The 18,889-nt window shown below is 40.5% G+C and overlaps 1 long non-coding RNA gene across 1 annotated transcript; it reads right to left on the bottom strand.

Moving 5' to 3' along the window:
- Positions 1–4,329: 4,329 nt before the first annotated feature.
- On the bottom strand, positions 4,330–6,844 carry LOC119768625. The gene is made up of 3 exons (XR_005278111.1): positions 6,723–6,844; positions 6,520–6,582; positions 4,330–5,157 (listed from the first exon to the last, which is right to left on the bottom strand). It is a non-coding gene; the product is annotated as an uncharacterized LOC119768625 (long non-coding RNA).
- Positions 6,845–18,889: the final 12,045 nt, after the last annotated feature.

Here is an 18,889-nt window from a genome sequence, read left to right as displayed (position 1 = left end):
AAATTAGTTTCAGTAGGGTTAATCACTAAACTGGTTGAGATTTTGGATTGTTGGGTTAGCATATTTAGTTGGTATTTTTAGTTAAGTTTTGGGACTTTGGTTTTTGGACTTTTTGGGTTAGTTTGGGTAAGATTCGGAGATTGCGAGTCTAAACTGGTTTAGTGAACTTCCATCCACAACATCACATTTATTTTTTTTTCTTTTTATATTCATTTGCCAACTGTTTGGGTTAGTTAAATTGGTCGAATTAGTTGTTTTCTTTACTACATTCCAATCTTTTTGTTTATTATTACACTTAAACTTTCATTGCTTGAAGTTACCGATTATTTTCTTTTGATTACTGACTTATTACGCAATTCAAAATGGAACAATGGTACCATGCCAACGCGAACGATCTGTACGAAGAGGAAATCACGTACGAGCTCGCGATTCGTCAACTGCCGGTGGAAGGTTCTTTGAGCACTCGTATGAGGAATCTACGCCAAGCTTTGCGCGAACCGGAAACGGCGAAAGTGCAAATGGTGATCGGTTATTCCTTCGCAGATGATTATCCAACAATTACGTACAGCCTCAAGGAACTCGTGCATCGCCTGGAGAACAATCAGCAAAGAGGATGCTGGTCCAGATTGGTGCACTACCACAAACGTGTCCGACGGTATGTCTGTGCCGATCGAACCCAATTGCAGAAGCAGGAGGAGCTGCTAAATCTCATCAACGACCTTTCGCTCAAGTACTACCATCAGGACATGAACCAGATGATTCCCCATACTCCGCTGTTCCTCGTCGTGAAATCGCCGACCGGAAAGTTACCGATTCGAACGCAAACAGAAACTCCTGCCGTTACGTCACCGAGCGCTAGCGTTACTACGTCAGCCAATCCGGAACAGGAAATTCGAAGCACGTCTACCGTCGCCGGTCAGGTGATTAGTAGCTTGGAAGATGGTGCTTATGGAGGCGCATCAGTTGTTTCGTCAGCTGGATTGGTTACGTCCGCCGGAGAGTTGTCTGCGCAGATGTCGTCCCTACGCGTTTCCAATGTCAGTACAACCGCCTACCCGATGGTCACGGCAACTGTTACTTCCGTTCAGACTGGTGCCATCCCGAAGCGTCCCGTTTTGGCCGATGCCTACGAACAGCTGAGAGTCTTTTTGCAAAAGCCTTTGTCGACATCGCCAGTGTTGGATTCCGGTGATCTGTCGGCGATGCTGCGCACGCCCGAGTTCCATCGTGCATTCCGCAGAGCGATTCAGTCGGAGATGTCCGCCGCGGAGAGTTGCTTCCGATTCCCGGCGCCGACAACGATGATTACCGCCATGAACACGTCAACCCCAACCGTTTCGTCTACGACCACGCGTCCGACTCCGATCTTGCAGGTAACTCCGCCCACATCCGCTGAGAATCCAGTTGGAAATAAAGGACCTAGGAGAGAATTGGACATGAGTCAGTACGTTCATATCAGGGATATCGAAGGATACATTAAAGCATGTGTTAATTCGATCGTGCATCAAGGACCACGATGCCCAGACCCTCATGAACAAACGATTCACAACTTGGTGGACCAGATTACCAATGTGGGTGTCCACGACTCAGAGGTAACGAACATATCTCGTGGAGTTGGAGGTATACCGCATTCCGTGGCCGGTCAGTTCGATTCGAATCCGACGTTGCAACATACGGTTCCGACGACTGTTGTCCCTCAAGGCCTTATGGGGAGCGTAGAGAGCTTGTTTGGAGGTTTAACCACTGCAGTTTCACAAGCGCCGTTGTTTGGGATTCCTGATACCCTGAGTTCAACCCTGGTGTCAGTGGTATTGATCGTGGAGGTCAGCAACCACAACCGCAACGCGACGTTCCAAGTTCGTCAAACCCGCAGTTAGGTCAAAACCAGTTCGCTCGATCAACCGGTTTGCCGCCGCAGTCTTCTGCTGGTCAACATCCGTATGTCCGCCCGCGTCTGCCGCATCAGACCTGTAACATCATCGAGAAATGGCCGAAGTTTTCCGGCGACACGAGTCCGATGCCTGTTGATGACTTTTTGCGACAAATCGCACAACATAGTCGATCGTATCAGATCTCCGCCGCTGAACTACGAGTTCACGCTCATCTCTTGTTCAAAGATGATGCTTACGTTTGGTTCTGTGCGTACGATGAGCAGTTGGACACGTGGGAGAAGTTGGTGATCTACCTCAGGATGCGTTACGACAACCCGAACCGTGATCGTTTCATCAAAGACCAGATGAAAGCCCGGAAGCAGCGACCTAACGAGAAGTTCAGCGCGTACTTAACCGACATCGAAGCGCTGTCGCAACGTTTGGTGAATAAGATGACCGTTCAGGAGAAGTTCAGTCTAATTGTTGAGAACATGAAGATGTCCTACCAGCGTCGTTTGGCTTTACACATGGGATCAATCACCTCAATTGACCATCTCGCTCTTCTTTGCTACAAGTTTGACTCGCTGGAAACCAATTTGTACAATGCGAAGGCAGCTGGAGTAAACCAGATTGAGCTGGAGGATGAGTTTGGTGAAGAAGCTGAGGAATCGGACGAATCCCAAGTTTTTGCTGTCCAGGTTAGGAAAACAACAGCCGCCGCACGTCCGCCGAATGAAGCTGTTGCAGTATCGAGACCTCGAGCGGAGGAACTGTGTTGGAACTGCCGTCAGCTCGGACACATGTGGAGAGATTGTGTGCAGCGGAAGAGACTGTTCTGTCACATCTGCGGTCACGAGAACACGATCGCGTCCGTGTGCCCGAACCAACACAACCTTCGCGCGCCAAAAAACGATTAGAGATGGAGATCGAAGGGAACAGATCTTCTGCTGAACCCATCTCTAACGTTCCCACTATCAACTTCCGCTATTTCAATCAGAACTACAACATCAACACCACTTTCCGACGATGCCCTCATTTGACAGTTAACATTCTTGGCGAAACAGTTGAAGGATTAGCAGATACCGGTGCAGGCGTATCTATCATTAGTTCGTTGGAACTGATTGGAAAGATTGGCCTAAAGATCCAGAAGTGTAACATCAAAATCAAGACTGCGGACAGTACCGAATACACATGTGCCGGTTACGTAAACATTCCGTATACGTACGAATCGAAAACATGTGTAATTCCGACCATAGTCGTCCCGGAAGTTACGAAAGATCTAATCCTTGGAGTAGACTTTCTGGAAGCTTTCAATTTCCGGCTAATGGTCGCGCCAGAGCTGTTGGAGCCCAGGAATGAGACTGAAGTTGAGGAAGATTCTGCTGCTGTACGATCTGTCGATTTGGTGTTCGCCGAGGACTTCTTCGCGGAAGAAGACTGCACGGTTTGTTTCCAGATCATCCCGATGGAAGGAGATTCGCTGATCGATCCGCCGAAAGAAGATGAGAGCCTCGAGATGCCGACGATTGAGATTCCGGAAAGCCATCTACAACAACCGTCCGATATCGAAACCGAACATTCGCTCTCGTTTTCGCAACGTCAACAGTTATTCGAAGCAGTCCGCCAACTTCGGCTACCGCCGAAGGAAAATTAGGTCGAACGAGTGTTCTGCAGCATGCTATCGATCTGCTACCGGGAACGCTGCCTCGCCGGTTGCCCAGTTACCGTTGGTCTCCCGTAGTCGAGAGAGTGATCGATGAAGAAGTAGACCGGATGTTGCGTTTAGGAGTGATCGAGGAAAGTGCTGGTCCTGTCGAGTTTTTGAACCCGTTGTTGCCCATCAAGAAGCCGAATGGGAAATGGAGAATCTGCTTGGATTCGCGTCGTTTGAACTCGTGCACGAAACGAGATGACTTCCCGTTCCCAAACATGCTCGGAATTCTGCAGAGAATTCAGAGATCGCGTTACTTTCCGGTTATAGATCTGTCGGAGTCCTATTGTCAGGTCAGCTTGGAGGAGTCTGCGAAGGATAAGACCGCTTTTCGGACTAATAAAGGGTTGTTTCGGTTTGTGGTGATGCCTTTCGGACTAACGAACGCGCCAGCGACAATGGCCCGGCTCATGAGTAAGGTTTTGGGACACGATCTCGAGCCGTTTGTTTACGTGTACCTGGATGACATCATCATCACGTCCGAATCGTTTGAGCATCATTGTGAGCTGATCAGCACCGTTGCGTCTCGTCTCAGCACCGCTGGACTCACGATCAACGTCCAGAATTCGAAGTTTTGTCAGCGTCAGATTCGTTATTTGGGGTACGTTCTTTCGGAAAAAAGTTTGTCCATGGATGTGACGAAAATCCAGCCAATTCTTGACTACGCTCCGCCTCAGTCCGTCAAGGACATTCGCCGTTTATTGGGATTGGCAGGGTTCTACCAAAATTCATACAAAACTATTCCGAAATAACAACACCGATAACAAATCTCCTCAAGAAAGACCGGAAGAAGTTCAGTTGGACCCCGGAAGCTGACGAGGCGTTTAGGAAGTTGAAGAATGCGTTGGTGTCCGCACCTGTTCTAGCGAATCCCAACTTTGCGTTGCCTTTCGTGATCGAGACAGACAGCTCGGATTTAGCGATTGGTGCTGTGTTGGTCCAGATTCAGGATGGAGTACGTCGGACGATTGCCTACTTTTCGAAGAAACTTTCCAGCACCCAGCGGAAGTACAGCGCCACGGAGAGAGAATGTTTGGCCGTCCTGCTGGCAATCGAGAACTTCAAGCACTTCGTCGAAGGTAGTCAGTTCGTCGTCCAGACAGATGCGATGAGTCTGACCTTCTTGCGAACAATGAGCATCGAGTCCAAGTCCCCGCGGATCGCTCGTTGGGCCTTGAAGCTATCCAAGTACGACATCACGCTCCAGTACAAGAAGGGAACCGAAAATGTACCTGCTGATGCCCTGTCGCGAAGTCTCACCGCCGTTGATGTCTGTTTGCCGGATCCGTACGTAGATGGGTTGAAGACGCAGATCGAGAAGTGTCCGGATAAGTACAAGGACTTCAAAGTCGTTGATGGTCAAGTCTTCAAGTTCATCTCTGGTTCGTCGCTTGCCGAAGATAGTGCGTTTCGGTGGAAACAGGTCGTTCCGATGTGTGAACGTCAGCCGTTGATTCGTCAGATCCACGAAGAAGCTCATCTCGGGTACTGGAAGACGTTGTGTAAGGTTCGAGAGCGCTTCTATTGGCCGCGACTCGCCACCGATGTCAAGAGATTCTGCTTCGCGTGTCAGATCTGCAAGGAGTCAAAAATACCGAATATTAACGTCAGACCGACCTGCGGAAAGCCTAAATTATGTTCGCGCCCTTGGGAGATGATTTCGTTGGACTTTCTCGGACCATTCGCGGTCAAAGAAGGGAAACGTGTGGATTTTGGTGGTGAGCGACTTCCATTCTAAGTTCGTCATGTGCCAGTGCATGAGGAATGCCACTGCTCCCGCAGTTTGCCAGTTCTGGAAACACTGATTTTCACGCTTTTGGTGCGCCGTCCGTTTGTATTTCAGATAATGCGAAGGTGTTCAAGTCGGATTTGTTCCGGAAGCTGTTGGAGAAGTACGGTGTGCAACACTGGAACTTGGCCGTGTATCACCCAAGTCCGAATCCCTCGGAACGCGTCAATCGAGTCATCGTGACCGCCATCCGGTGTGCCCTGAACGACAAGAAGAACCATCGTGACTGGGACGAGTCCGTTCACACGATTGCCATGGCGATACGAACGAGCGTTCACGACAGCATAGGATTTTCACCGTATTTTGTCAATTTCGGACGAAATATGATCAGCAACGGAAGGGAGTACGATCACCTGCGTCACCTGAGCAGCGAGGAGGAAGAAGACCCGCTGAAGCGAAGCGCAGAGATGGAGAAGTTGTTCGAAGTGGTTAGGCAGAACTTGGCGAAAGCGTATCAACGCTACTCGCAGCCGTACAACTTGCGCGCGAACAAGCGTCATCAGTTCGAGGTGGGACAGGATGTGTACAAGAAGAATGTCCACCTGTCGGACAAGTCAAAGGACTTTGTTGGCAAGTTCGCGAATAAGTTCACGAAGGCTCGAGTGAAGGAGAAATTAGGTTCGAACACATACGTGTTGGAAGACATGAATGGTCGGAGGATTCCGGGAACATTCCACGGTTCCTTCCTTAAGAATGCGTAAGTCAGTTGGGAAAAATCGGATTAGATGACAAAAAGCTATGACTGCACTTTTTACCGGAAGTGCACACACAAAGATTAAGCCTAATAAAACACATCATTGGTGATACGGTTCAGCACGATTTGAGATGTCCACGAGTTTCCTCAGTCGTTTAGGCTAAGTTACGCAACACGAGTTAGTTGCTAGGATTAAGCAAGCTATGACTATGCTGACGTGGGTCGCATAAACACAATTGAAGATATTATGAAATCTTCAGCCAGAAAAATACTCTTTGAGGTGTTCCCACGCACAAACCAGGCACAATTTCGTTGCCTTTAGAAAGTAAAGCTATGAATGAGTCTCGATGAGCTCAAACTAGAACGTAAACAAATCAAAACACTCTTTTCTGAGGAACTTTCTTGTGTGAAATGGGCCGTGGTCGAGATGCAATCAAATTTCACTTTAGCTTACCATTTCCTACGCCCAAAGTAACCAATTTGTTTTAATTTGTAGTAAAGTTAGTTGTCGTTGTACCTAGAATGATAGAAAATGTTATGAATGAGATGAAAGTTTGGTTGGGTTTAGTTAGCAGGGAATGTTTCGCTTTGTAAACAAACATTCACCTTCAAATTTTGGCTTATTTGCAACGTTTTTCACTTTAGTTTGATACTTACTCAGTAAATCTGCACTTTAGTTTCAGTTTTTAGTTAAATTTAGAGTCAATAGCCCGGTTTAAATTGTAAAATTTCAGTAAACTTTTGGAATTCGCTTCAGAAAGTAAATTTTGGGAAGCACATTTTGTTTTGGTTTGACAGTTTGACATTTCTCAGCTGCTTTGAGTGTTTGCGTTGAATGTCAGTTGGATTGGCGTTATGATTTTATGTTTTGGTAACGCTATGTTGCACAGTGGGAGTGCAGATAAGTTTAGTGGTCAAAATGTTGGAATGGTGTAAAGAAAAGTTGGAAAGTTTGATAAGTTTAGTTGGATATCAGGTCTGTCTGAGTAGTTTGGGTTGGATTGGAATGTTTTGTATTTTCTAAATCTTTGCATTAGTGTAAGTTTGAGTAGTTGTCCAGTAGTGGTTCACGTTTCTATGAAAAGACAAAGTTGTTATTTTGTCTTATCACCGGAATTTATGTCCTCACTGAAATTTGAGCCCATTTGGGTCTAGAGCTCCAGTTTTAATTTGAAATTTATATGGGATTTTGATTTATTTTCCATGGAAACTATCTTTTTACATTGTATTAGGATTTTTAAATCGATGAAATGACTTGATTCTTATAGTAGGAGATAGGTTTTGAACTGGGAACAACTTTGTAGAACATACATGCTAGAAGTGACCCTTTAAAGATACAGATACTTTTAGATGGTGGCTTTTGAAGGCCAGCCACCATCTAAAAGTATCTGTATCTTTAAAGGGTCACTTCCTAGCATGTTGGTATGTTCTACAAAGTTGTTCCCAGTTCAAAACATATCTCCTACTATAAGAATCAAGTCATTTCATCGATTTATAAAAAATCCTAATACAATGTAAAAAGATAGTTTCCCATGGAAAATAAATCAAAATCCCATATAAATTTCAAATTAAAACTGGAGCTCCTAGACCTTACCAAATGGGCTCAAATTTTCAGGAGTGCTTCTGGGGACATAAAAGAACGAAATTCCGGTTGATGCAAGACAAAATAACAACTTTTGTCTTTTTCATAGAAACGTGAACCACGCTATTGTCCAGACCTTTCTGGAAGTTTTCGGAATTAGTTTAAGTTGAAAATATTTTCCAAACATTTTTGGAGTAATTTGGTAACATTGGTTTAGTTATAAGAAATATTGGTTTTCCAAATATTTTTGGAGTAAAATTGGCAACTTTGGTTGAAATTAAGTGTAAGGTTAGTTAGTTGGCAAATGATTTAGGAAAATAATAAACATAAGTTGAGATGGTTCGGAATGTGAGAAGGGGAAGTAGAAGATGTTGGATGGAATGAGTTCAAGTAAGAGGATGGCAACATAGTTTGTCTAATTGGGAAAAATAAGTTTGTTGGACTATTAATCAATTGGAATTTTTAGTTAAGAAATATAATTTACGTTTATGTTGGATTTTTGAGTTTGAACTTTAGTTTGAACTTAAAAATTTTGTAAGTTTTCAACTTACAAAATTTTTAATATTAGTGTGGGCGAATCTAACCACATCATTGGGAGTCCCTGTATGTATGTTTGCTAAGATATGTTGGGTCAGCTAAGACACGCACCAAATTAGGGAAATTTGATCGTCGCCACCTATGGGAGGATAGCAGAAACCCAATTTTGCACCGTTTTGTTAGATGAAAATGATTTTTAGGCAAATTGTGTTCGGTTTAAAATTAAAGCCATTTGGGAAGCATCTCCTGTGTAAATTTTTTGAAGCTCAATTTGTCCTTGAAAATTAACAAGAAAGAGAGCAAAATGAAAAAGTCTTTTGTAGTAAAATTTGGGAGAAAACCAAGATTGTCGGTTCGTACAAGCGATGAAGACTGACTCTCGTTCACTTTGGCAGAACTCGTGACACAGTCCGGATCGTTTAAAAAGTTTAATTACGACCGTGATATTTCGCGTCCTCTGATCGTCGTCAATTGCGATCAGGTGAAATCGTGGCAGTGATTTTTTTTAAAAAGTTAACCGCATTGAGTGCGTCTTGAAAAGGTAGTTTTGGTGATATTTTTTTTTTTTTGTAATTTGTACTTGATTTGGTAAAATTAAATTTTGCAGTCGAGGTGTGAAGAATTTTGGAGGCAGATCTGTGATCGAGCCTAGTTAGCAGGAGTAATTTTGCAGGTGTGAGGCCGCCGCAATCAGAACGAGCGAGAAAGGTAAGAATTAGTTTGGACGCTTTAAATTTGGAGTTCGCTAATTAGTTCGATTGGTTTGTGCACGTTGATTTAGGAACCCATCAACGTGGGTGGCTTATCTGGAGCTGGAAAGCTCAAACGTGGTCGTCTGGGAGCGCAATCCTGGATCGGAAGCCCCGACAACTAGCACCATCTATCGGCAGGACGCCAAAGCTGCAACAACAACACGCGCCGGCGCTCAACCGTACGCCTGAGCCGGTAACGCCTCGCCTCGCCTCACACGCTTCAAGAATCGGCCCGCCTTCGCCGATCGATCCAGCCGACATCGGACCGGAATTGTCGACACATCGTGGGAGCACCGCACAAATCGCAAGTAACGAACTCCGTAGGGACGTTTAGGAACCGGATAGGGAAATAGGGACGTTTAGCGGTCAGAAGGTGTAGGGAAAAGGGTTAGGATCACACCTGGACTGAGTTGAATTGTCCACGCAAAAGATGGAGGTTTTTTAGCTTGGCTTTTCCTCCCAATAAAAAAGTATAATCAAAACTACAAAAGTTTCTGGCCTCAGTTTTTTTTTCTTTTAATCTGAGAGATAAAATATAATCTTTATTCTTTTCTTTTAATACAAATAATACAAATTTAGTCGGTCCTTAGTGAACTTGGGTCGAAGTCAGTTGGTAAACGAAGTCACATATCGCAATAGTTTCAGCTAAATCAATAAATACACACAAATATTGGCTCAAATCTTGGTTTTCTTTCACAATTTTTAATAGTACAAAATCTTAGTTTTCGGTCTTTAATTTTGGGTTAGTTTAATGAACATTTTGGTTGGTGCCACACTTTTATTTAATAATCTCCAGAAAACTTGTGTTCTACAACCACAGTTTCTAACATTATCTCCTTGAACTGACTGAAATTTCCAAATCAATTCCGAATTATTGCAATCATCTTTTTTGTTTTTTTTTTCTTTTCATTAAAAGAAAACAACAGTTATTTAATCCTTCAGAAACTATCGAATCATTTTTTTTTTGCTGTATCGAGCGATTTTTTTTTCAGCTCTCTCACTTTTCTTGTTTCCTTTCTATTTTAATCACCACCTTTTTCCTGTTATTGAGAAAAAGAAACTTATTTTTTTTTCTCTTTTCATTAAAAGAAAATTACTGTTATTTAATTCTTCTTAAACCATCGTATCATTTTTATTTATTTCATTTTTTTTGCTCATTCCAAACTATTTGTTTTTTTTTAAATAAAAAAACACTTTTATTTTATAATCTTCAGAAAACTTGTGTTTTACAACCACAGTTTCTTCAATCATTTTTTTTCTTTTCATTAAAAGAAAACTACTTCAGAAACCATTGAATCATTTTTTTATTTTTTATTTTTTTGCTGTATCGAGCGATTTTTTCAGTTCTCCCAATTTCTTGTGCTCATTCCAAACTATTTGTTTTTTTTTAATAAAAAAAAACATTTTTATTTAATAATCTCCAGAAAACTTGTGTTCTACAACCACAGTTTCTTACATTATCTCCTTGAACTGACTGAAATTTCCAAATCAATTCCGAATTATTGCAATCATCTTTTTTTGTTTTTTTTTTCTTTTCATTAAAAAGAAAACTACTGTTATTTTATTCTTCAGAAACCATCGAATCATTTTTTTTTGCTTTATCGAACGATTTTTTTTTAGCTCTTCCACTTTTCTTGTGCTCATTTCAAACCATTTGTTTTTTTTTAATAAAATAAATACTTTTACTTAATAATCTCAAGAAAATTTGTGTTCTACAACCACAGTTTCTTACATTACCTCCTTGAACTGACTGAAATTTCCAAATTAATACTGAATTATTGCAATCATCTTTTTTTTTTTTTGTTAAAAACAAATCAACTCTTCTCCAAACTCATTGCAATTTATGTTGTTGCTCTTTTATGATGGAAATCACTTTTTTTATTTCAAATCTCAAAATCAATGTCCATTGCATTCTCTCTTCGAACTTTTCCGTTCGTGTTATTTAAAAAAAACATTTCCACTCCATTTTCTTGTTTAGGTTCTTAATTAACCCTTTCTCAAGTTTTCTTATCAACCCGTTTTTTTTTTATCTGATTCACGCTCAGAAATCAGTTGAGGCGTTCGTCAACATTATATGTGATCAGTTGAGGCGTACGTCAACTGTTTTCATTTTTTTTTTCTTTTTTTTTGCAATTGAGGCGTTCGTCAACTCATTTTTGTTTTTTTGTTTGTTTGGTGCAGTTGAGGCGTTCGTCAACTGATTTTTTTTTTGCGCTGTGGAGGCGTTCGTCCACTCCATTCCTCTCTCTGTCTTTCTTTTTCCATTGAAATCCTCACCATACGTACCTATCGACTGCGCCATGTGGTAAACTCACGGCCAAAACTTAAAAAATGTCGTCAAACGACCGTTCGCTACAACTTTGCAAACAAGACTGAAGACCTTCCCGACAAAAGCCACTTTCCACGATCATGCAAAGAGCGCACTCACACTTACGACTCTTTCATTTCATTTCTCCCGCGCCGCGCGATTCTGACACGACGTTCGAAAGCTTTTCAGCCATCGCCGCATTCGTTCGTTATCTCTCTCTCTAATTTCTCTCTCTTTTATTTAGCAAAGCTTTACGTTGCTCAGCAGACCCAACCTAGACGAAGCACTCACACTCATACAGCGTGTGTACACGTTGCTGACCAATTTCTTGGCACACGATGGTGCTCTCGCTTTATGTGCGTCGTCGTTGCTTTTCAGCAAACCAAGCACAATCGATTTTCGACTTTAACATTTGAAACGGTCTTAATTCATTTCTTCGTCTTACTTTCCATAAATTAATTTATTCATTTAAGTTCTTTTTTTGCATGAATTATTATCCTGGTCTTATTCTCTACACTGTCAATTCCAATTTTTAGGTTATGTTGCAGTAAAAAAAATGTGGTTTTGTTTTTATTTATTTTTTTATTAAGACGCACACAATTTCACAATAATATTAGCTTTTTCACTCAATTAAACTTTCGGATCGCAGATTCTTCTCAAAATTCCTTGATTTTCCTTGACCGCAGCTTCGGGCTTGGATTGGTGTTCTCCTGGCAGCATTTTGGTCATGCTGGACTTTTGATCCCCGACGAGCTGATCAAAGTTGTACAGGGATGCGAAGCCAATCTTGGATCTCCGACGGATTGATGGCCACCGGAGTACGAGACAATGTGGGTTTGTGGAGTATGCGTACGAAGCAACGTGGCTGCTTCCGTGGGTTCTACGGATGCAACGCGGGACCACACGTGGACGGCAGGATCTGATTGGAATACGTTTGTTGCCTGAAAAAAAGATGCGTCAATCATAAATTGGCAAGCATTTATAAATAAAATTCAGATTTGACTAATAATAACATGAAAATTTCAAGATACTAAATTTAAAAAAAAAATGCTTAAAAAATAAAAATTGCATGACTTTTCAAAAGTTTAAACATCTATATCGTGCTTGAAAATTTTAAGAAATTTAAAAATGCTAAAAAAATTAATGTTCTTTTGCTTAAATTTCAAGATTTCATTTTTTTTTAATTCAAAATTCTTTGAAATATTTTATGAACCGTCATCAGAGGTGATATTCTGTCATCAGGGGTGAGATTGAGTCAAACAAAAATGCTGAAATTTGTATGACCCAATCTCACACCCCACACCCAATGGAACTATAAAACTTTAATTTTTTAGGATTACAGAATGTTAAAATTTTAGAAAATGTCGAATATTACGAATTTTCAAAATATTCAAAACTCTTAAAGTTAACAAATATCAAAACATTAAAAATGTAATAAAATGATCTAATCAAAATTTCAAAATTCTAAAATTCTAAAATTCTAAAATTCTAAAATTCTAAAATTCTAAAATTCTAAAATTCTAAAATTCTAAAATTCTAAAATTCTAAAATTCTAAAATTCTAAAATTCTAAAATTCTAAAATTCTAAAATTCTAAAATTCTAAAATTCTAAAATTCTAAAATTCTAAAATTCTAAAATTCTAAAATTCTAAAATTCTAAAATTTAAAATTCTAAAATTCTAAAATTCTAAAATTCTAAAATTCTAAAATTCTAAAATTCTAAAATTCTAAAATTCTAAAATTCTAAAATTCTAAAATTCTAAAATTCTAAAATTCTAAAATTCTAAAATTCTAAAATTCTAAAATTCTAAATTTAAAATTCTAAAATTCTAAAATTTAAAATTCTAAAATTCTAAAATTCTAAAATTCTAAAATTCTGAAATTCTAAAATTTAAAATTCTAAAATTCTAAAATTTAAAATTCTAAAATTCTAAAATTCTAAAATTCTAAAATTCTAAAGATTCTAAAATTCTAAAATTCTAAAATTCTAAAATGCTAAAATTCTAAAATTCTAAAATTCTAAAATTCTAAAATTCTAAAATTCTAAAATTCTAAAATTCTAAAAATTCTAAAATTCTAAAATTCTAAAATTTATTTTTATTTAGACCATTTTTTTGTAGATTTTACATTGTAAATATTTTTAATTTTGTATATTTATTTTTGTATTTTTTTCAATTTTTAGATTTTTCAAAATTTGAATTTTATTTAAAATTTTTAAGTTTAAAATCTGCAAAAAAATATAAAATTGAGATTTTTTAATGTTTAGAATTTTAAGAAACTTATAAATTTTTAAAAACGTAGGATATAAAAAATGAATTTTCGATTCATTCTGCTAAAACGCTCAACCAAACCACAATCATTCTTATGTTCTGGAATGCTATAATTTTGAAGTAAGAATGAAAAACTTTATAATTTAATTTTACAATTGAATTTGAATTCATTTTTAATTTTTTGAGGCAGGAAAAGCCACCAAAGCAGTGGCACCAAAAATCTACTTCTTTTTGTTAACATATAATCCAAAACATAAATACATGAGTAACAAAATACAAATAACACGGCAGGACCTAGAGCTCCATCTTTGCGAGGAGCTCGGCATCAAATCAAATCAGCGTTGATGTTTTTTTTTCAGCTTTAGTATTCTAGATTTTTTTTTATTTTTCCGTTTGGAATGATTGGATTGAAAAGTTAAGAATTTGTGGTGGTCCATTCATCCTATTTTTAATTTCAACCGTAAAATCGCAATTCCAGCACACCTTCTCCATCGTTTCTTAAACATGACTCACCAGTTCCATTAGATATGCGTCGCAACCTCCCGCGGAAAGTAAAACAACAAACACCAACCAGTTCCTCGATCGCAAACTGGTTCCTTCTTGTCCCGTCTTCCGGAATGCCCGCCGAGTATACCATATTTCCCGTCCTCCTCCTCCTCCTCCTCCTCTTCCTCCTATACCGCCACAAAGACCGGAATCTGGAATACAAAACACTTTTATTCGATCTCTTGCCCACTCCGGCTGGAACTTTCCGGCAGAAAAAATAATTCAACCTAGAACACAACTTACCTTTAAACTGTCCAAAATCCTCCCAAAGCCTAAAATTAACAACAACTGGTTCGACTCGGTTGCAATCAAGTCCGAACAAGATCAACTGAAGAGAACTGTCAAACTGTTTGCGTCGACGATAATCGACGTCGAATTGAAGGTAAATCGATTGAAAAAACAATGTCGAGCATGTCGAATGTTTGTCGCACGTTTGTCGTCCTTTCGACCAATCGATATCGAAACGGTAAAATCAAAACCGTGCGACAACTCGTACGACGTGCGACATTTTTCAAACAGGGATGCACTTTTGTGATATTTGAACTGTTGCTTACCGCGGGTGGGGGCTTCAGTCCGTTGGTTAGTAAACGATTTCACGTTTAAAATTATTGTTTTTTTTTCACTTTGCTTTTTTCTTTGCGATTTTTCAACACTCAATAAGAAAATTTTATTTTTGTACACTTTTTATTCTCTTTCTTTTTCAATAAAGCAAAATTAATGAAACACTTTTTTTTTAATGAAAATGTTTTGGAAAAAGACAATATCAGAATAATGTAAAAAAAAGATTCTAATATTTAAAGAAAATGGTTCAGACGATTGTTCAAAGTTGATTAGTTGTTGTAAAAGTACTTACCAAATTTTCATGTCGGCACTGGTTTTTTCTTCCAATCCAAGATGGCGTCTCCTTCCGTTCTTGGAATTTTGCTGTCACCACTGTATCGCGCCGTCCACCCGATATTTTTCAAACACTGGAATTTCTTTTTGATTTAGAGTGAAAAACGCGGGCACGATCATTTTTCTTAACTTTTTATTGAAAAAGTTTAACGAGTTACAAAAAGTCAAACACCAAAACTGACACTAAACTACTGAACTGAGAACACTGGGATTACCGTGAATTAACTGAGGGCAAAATTTGAACTACATACTGTGACTAACTTAACACCGAACTGAACTCCGAACTGAACTACATACTGAATACTGAACCCCGATCGAGATTTTCGATCGTCTTTTATAGTGTCCTCTTCGTTCATTTGAGGACTTTGAAGATCCCCATAATTCCTGGAATCCTTTGGGTTCGGATTTCTTGCCGAGACCCTCTGACCAATCAATTAGCGGGTGAGGTAATTATCCCCTCCATGTCCTAATTGATTGGTCAACGAGTCAAAACCCGAAGTGTCGCATATTGTCTTTCTTCTCCCTTTCTATCTCTCTCTCCTCTGGCATAAGTACGTAGATTAGATTCGATCTCCTATCGGCTCGCGCATGGGCCATCTGTTTTTGCGCGTGTGAAAACCCGAACGCACAAACGACTTCGCCTCAGCCGGCCCTTCGTTTGATCTTGAAAAGAGAACTGTGAAGTTATGCTAACTGGGCCAAGTTCCCCTGGGGGTAAGTTGGCTGTAGACTAATTATGATTTGAGCGACTTCACGGTTCTCTTTAATTTCATCACTGGATGAAATCTCCTCATCACGGATCAAAGTCCAATCGCACATTATTGCGTCGGGGATTTCATCTAAGGTGAAAAAGATGTGGGTCGCTACACCGGGAACCCTGGAACCGGTTCCAAAGTGGCCACATCGGTCCAGAATTGGTCTTCAGTATCATGAATGAGTTTGATTTCGAAAATTATGTACTAAGATACTCATACTGGCAGGGAAAATATATTCCCCGAACAACAACAATTCTTCCCGTAATCCAGATTTCTCCGGGGACCCTGGAACCGGTTCCAAAGTGGCCACATCGGTCCAGAATTGGTCTTTAGTATCATGAATGAGTTTGATTTCGAAAATTATGTACTAAGATACTCATACTGGCAGGGAAAATATATTCCCCGAACAACACCAATTCTTCCCGTACTCCGGATTTCTCCGGGGACCCTGGAACCGGTTCCAAAGTGGCCACATCGGTCCAGAATTGGTCTTCAGTATCATGAATGAGTTTGATTTCGAAAATTATGTACTAAGATACTCATACTGGCAGGGAAAATATATTCCCCGAACAACACCAATTCTTCCCGTACTCCGGATTTCTCCGGGGACCCTGGAACCGGTTCCAAAGTGGCCACATCGGTCCAGAATTGGTCTTCATTATCATGAATGAGTTTGATTTCGAAAATTATGTACTAGGATAGTCATACTGGCAGGAAAAATATATTCCCCGAACAACACCAATTCTTCCCGTACTCCAGATTTCTCCGGGGACCCTGGAACCGGTTCCAAAGTGGCCACATCGGTCCAGAATTGGTCTTCAGTATCATGAATGAGTTTGATTTCGAAAATTATGTACTAAGATACTCATACTGGCAGGGAAAATATATTCCCCGAACAACACCAATTCTTCCCGTACTCCGGATTTCTCCGGGAACCCTGGAACCGGTTCCAAAGTGGCCACATCGGTCCAGAATTGGTCTTCAGTATCATGAATGAGTTTGATTTCGAAAATTATGTACTAAGATACTCATACTGACAGGGAAAATATATTCCCCGAACAACACCAATTCTTCCCGTACTCCGGATTTCTCCGGGAACCCTGGAACCGGTTCCAAAGTGGCCACATCGGTCCAGAATTGGTCTTGAGTATCATGAATGAGTTTGATTTCGAAAATTATGTACTAAGATACTCATACTGGCAGGGAAAATATATTCCCCGAACAACACCAATCCTTCCCGTACTCCAGATTTCTCCGGGGACCCTGGAACCGGTTCCAAAGTGGCCACATCGGTCCAGAATTGGTCTTCAGTATCATGAATGAGTTTGATTTCGAAAATTATGTACTAAGATACTCATACTGGCAGGGAAAATATATTCCCCGAACAACACCAATTCTTCCCGTACTCCGGATTTCTCCGGGGACCCTGGAACCGGTTCCAAAGTGGCCACATCGGTCCAGAATTGGTCTTCAGTATCATGAATGAGTTTGATTTCGAAAATTATGTACTAAGATACTCATACTGGCAGGGGAAATATATTCGCCGAACAACACTTATTCTTCCCGTACTCCGGATTTCTCCGGGAACCCTGGAACCGGTTCCAAAGTGGCCACATCGGTCCAGAATTGGTCTTGAGTATCATGAATGAGTTTGATTTCGAAAATTATGTACTAGGATAGTCATACTGGCAGGAAAAATATATTCCCGAACAACACCAATTCTTCCCGTACTCCAGATTTCTCTGGGGACCCTGGAACCGGTTCCAAAGTGGCCACATCGGTCCAGAATTGGTCTTCAGTATCATGAATGAGTTTGATTTCGAAAATTATGTACTAAGATACTCATACTGGCAGGGGAAATATATTCGCCGAACAACAATTATTCTTCCCGTACTCCGGATTTCTCCGGGAACCCTGGAACCGGTTCCAAAGTGGCCACATCGGTCCAGAATTGGTCTTGAGTATCATGAATGAGTTTGATTTCGAAAATTATGTACTAGGATAGTCATACTGGCAGGAAAATATATTCCCGAACAACACCAATTCTTCCCGTACTCCAGATTTCTCTGGGGACCCTGGAACCGGTTCCAAAGTGGCCACATCGGTCCAGAATTGGTCTTCAGTATCATGAATGAGTTTGATTTCGAAAATTATGTACTAAGATACTCATACTGGCAGGGAAAATATATTCCCCGAACAACACCAATTCTTCCCGTACTCCGGATTTCTCCGGGAACCCTGGAACCGGTTCCAAAGTGGCCACATCGGTCCAGAATTGGTCTTCAGTATCATGAATGAGTTTGATTTCGAAAATTATGTACTAAGATACTCATACTGGCAGGGAAAATATATTCCCCGAACAACACCAATTCTTCCCGTACTCCGGATTTCTCCGGGAACCCTGGAACCGGTTCCAAAGTGGCCACATCGGTCCAGAATTGGTCTTGAGTATCATGAATGAGTTTGATTTCGAAAATTATGTACTAAGATACTCATACTGGCAGGGAAAATATATTCCCCGAACAACACCAATTCTTCCCGTACACCAGATTTCTCCGGGGACCCTGGAACCGGTTCCAAAGTGGCCACATCGGTCCAGAATTGGTCTTCAGTATCATGAATGAGTTTGATTTCGAAAATTATGTACTAAGATACTCATACTGGCAGGGAAAATATATTCCCCGAACAACACCAATTCTTCCCGTACTCCAGATTTCTCCGGGGACCCTGGAACCGGTTCCAAAGTGGCCACATCGGTCCAGAATTGGTCTTCAGTATCATACGGAAAAAACGGAATCGACGTAACACCTTATAATGTGGCCCTCTTAAACCTTGCGGTTTCGTCAACGGATCCACAGGCGTGTATCGTTCTTTTTGCGACAAGACTCCGCCTCCCGGGTCTCCTAAGTGTGAAGGTATGGGCACGGGGAGAGGGCACCGAATATCAGTATCATGAATGAGTTTGATTTCGAAAATTATGTACTAAGATACTCATACTGGCAGGGAAAATATATTCCCCGAACAACACCAATTCTTCCCGTACTCCGGATTTCTCCGGGAACCCTGGAACCGGTTCCAAAGTGGCCACATCGGTCCAGAATTGGTCTTCAGTATCATGAATGAGTTTGATTTCGAAAATTATGTACTAAGTTACTCATACTGGCAGGGGAAATATATTCC

The sequence above is a fragment of the Culex quinquefasciatus genome, chromosome 1, assembly GCF_015732765.1.
Source record: "Culex quinquefasciatus strain JHB chromosome 1, VPISU_Cqui_1.0_pri_paternal, whole genome shotgun sequence".
NCBI classification, from domain to species: domain Eukaryota; kingdom Metazoa; phylum Arthropoda; class Insecta; order Diptera; family Culicidae; genus Culex; species Culex quinquefasciatus.
Note: the sequence above shows the minus strand (reverse complement) of the source record. Positions and strands in the feature narration are given on the sequence as shown.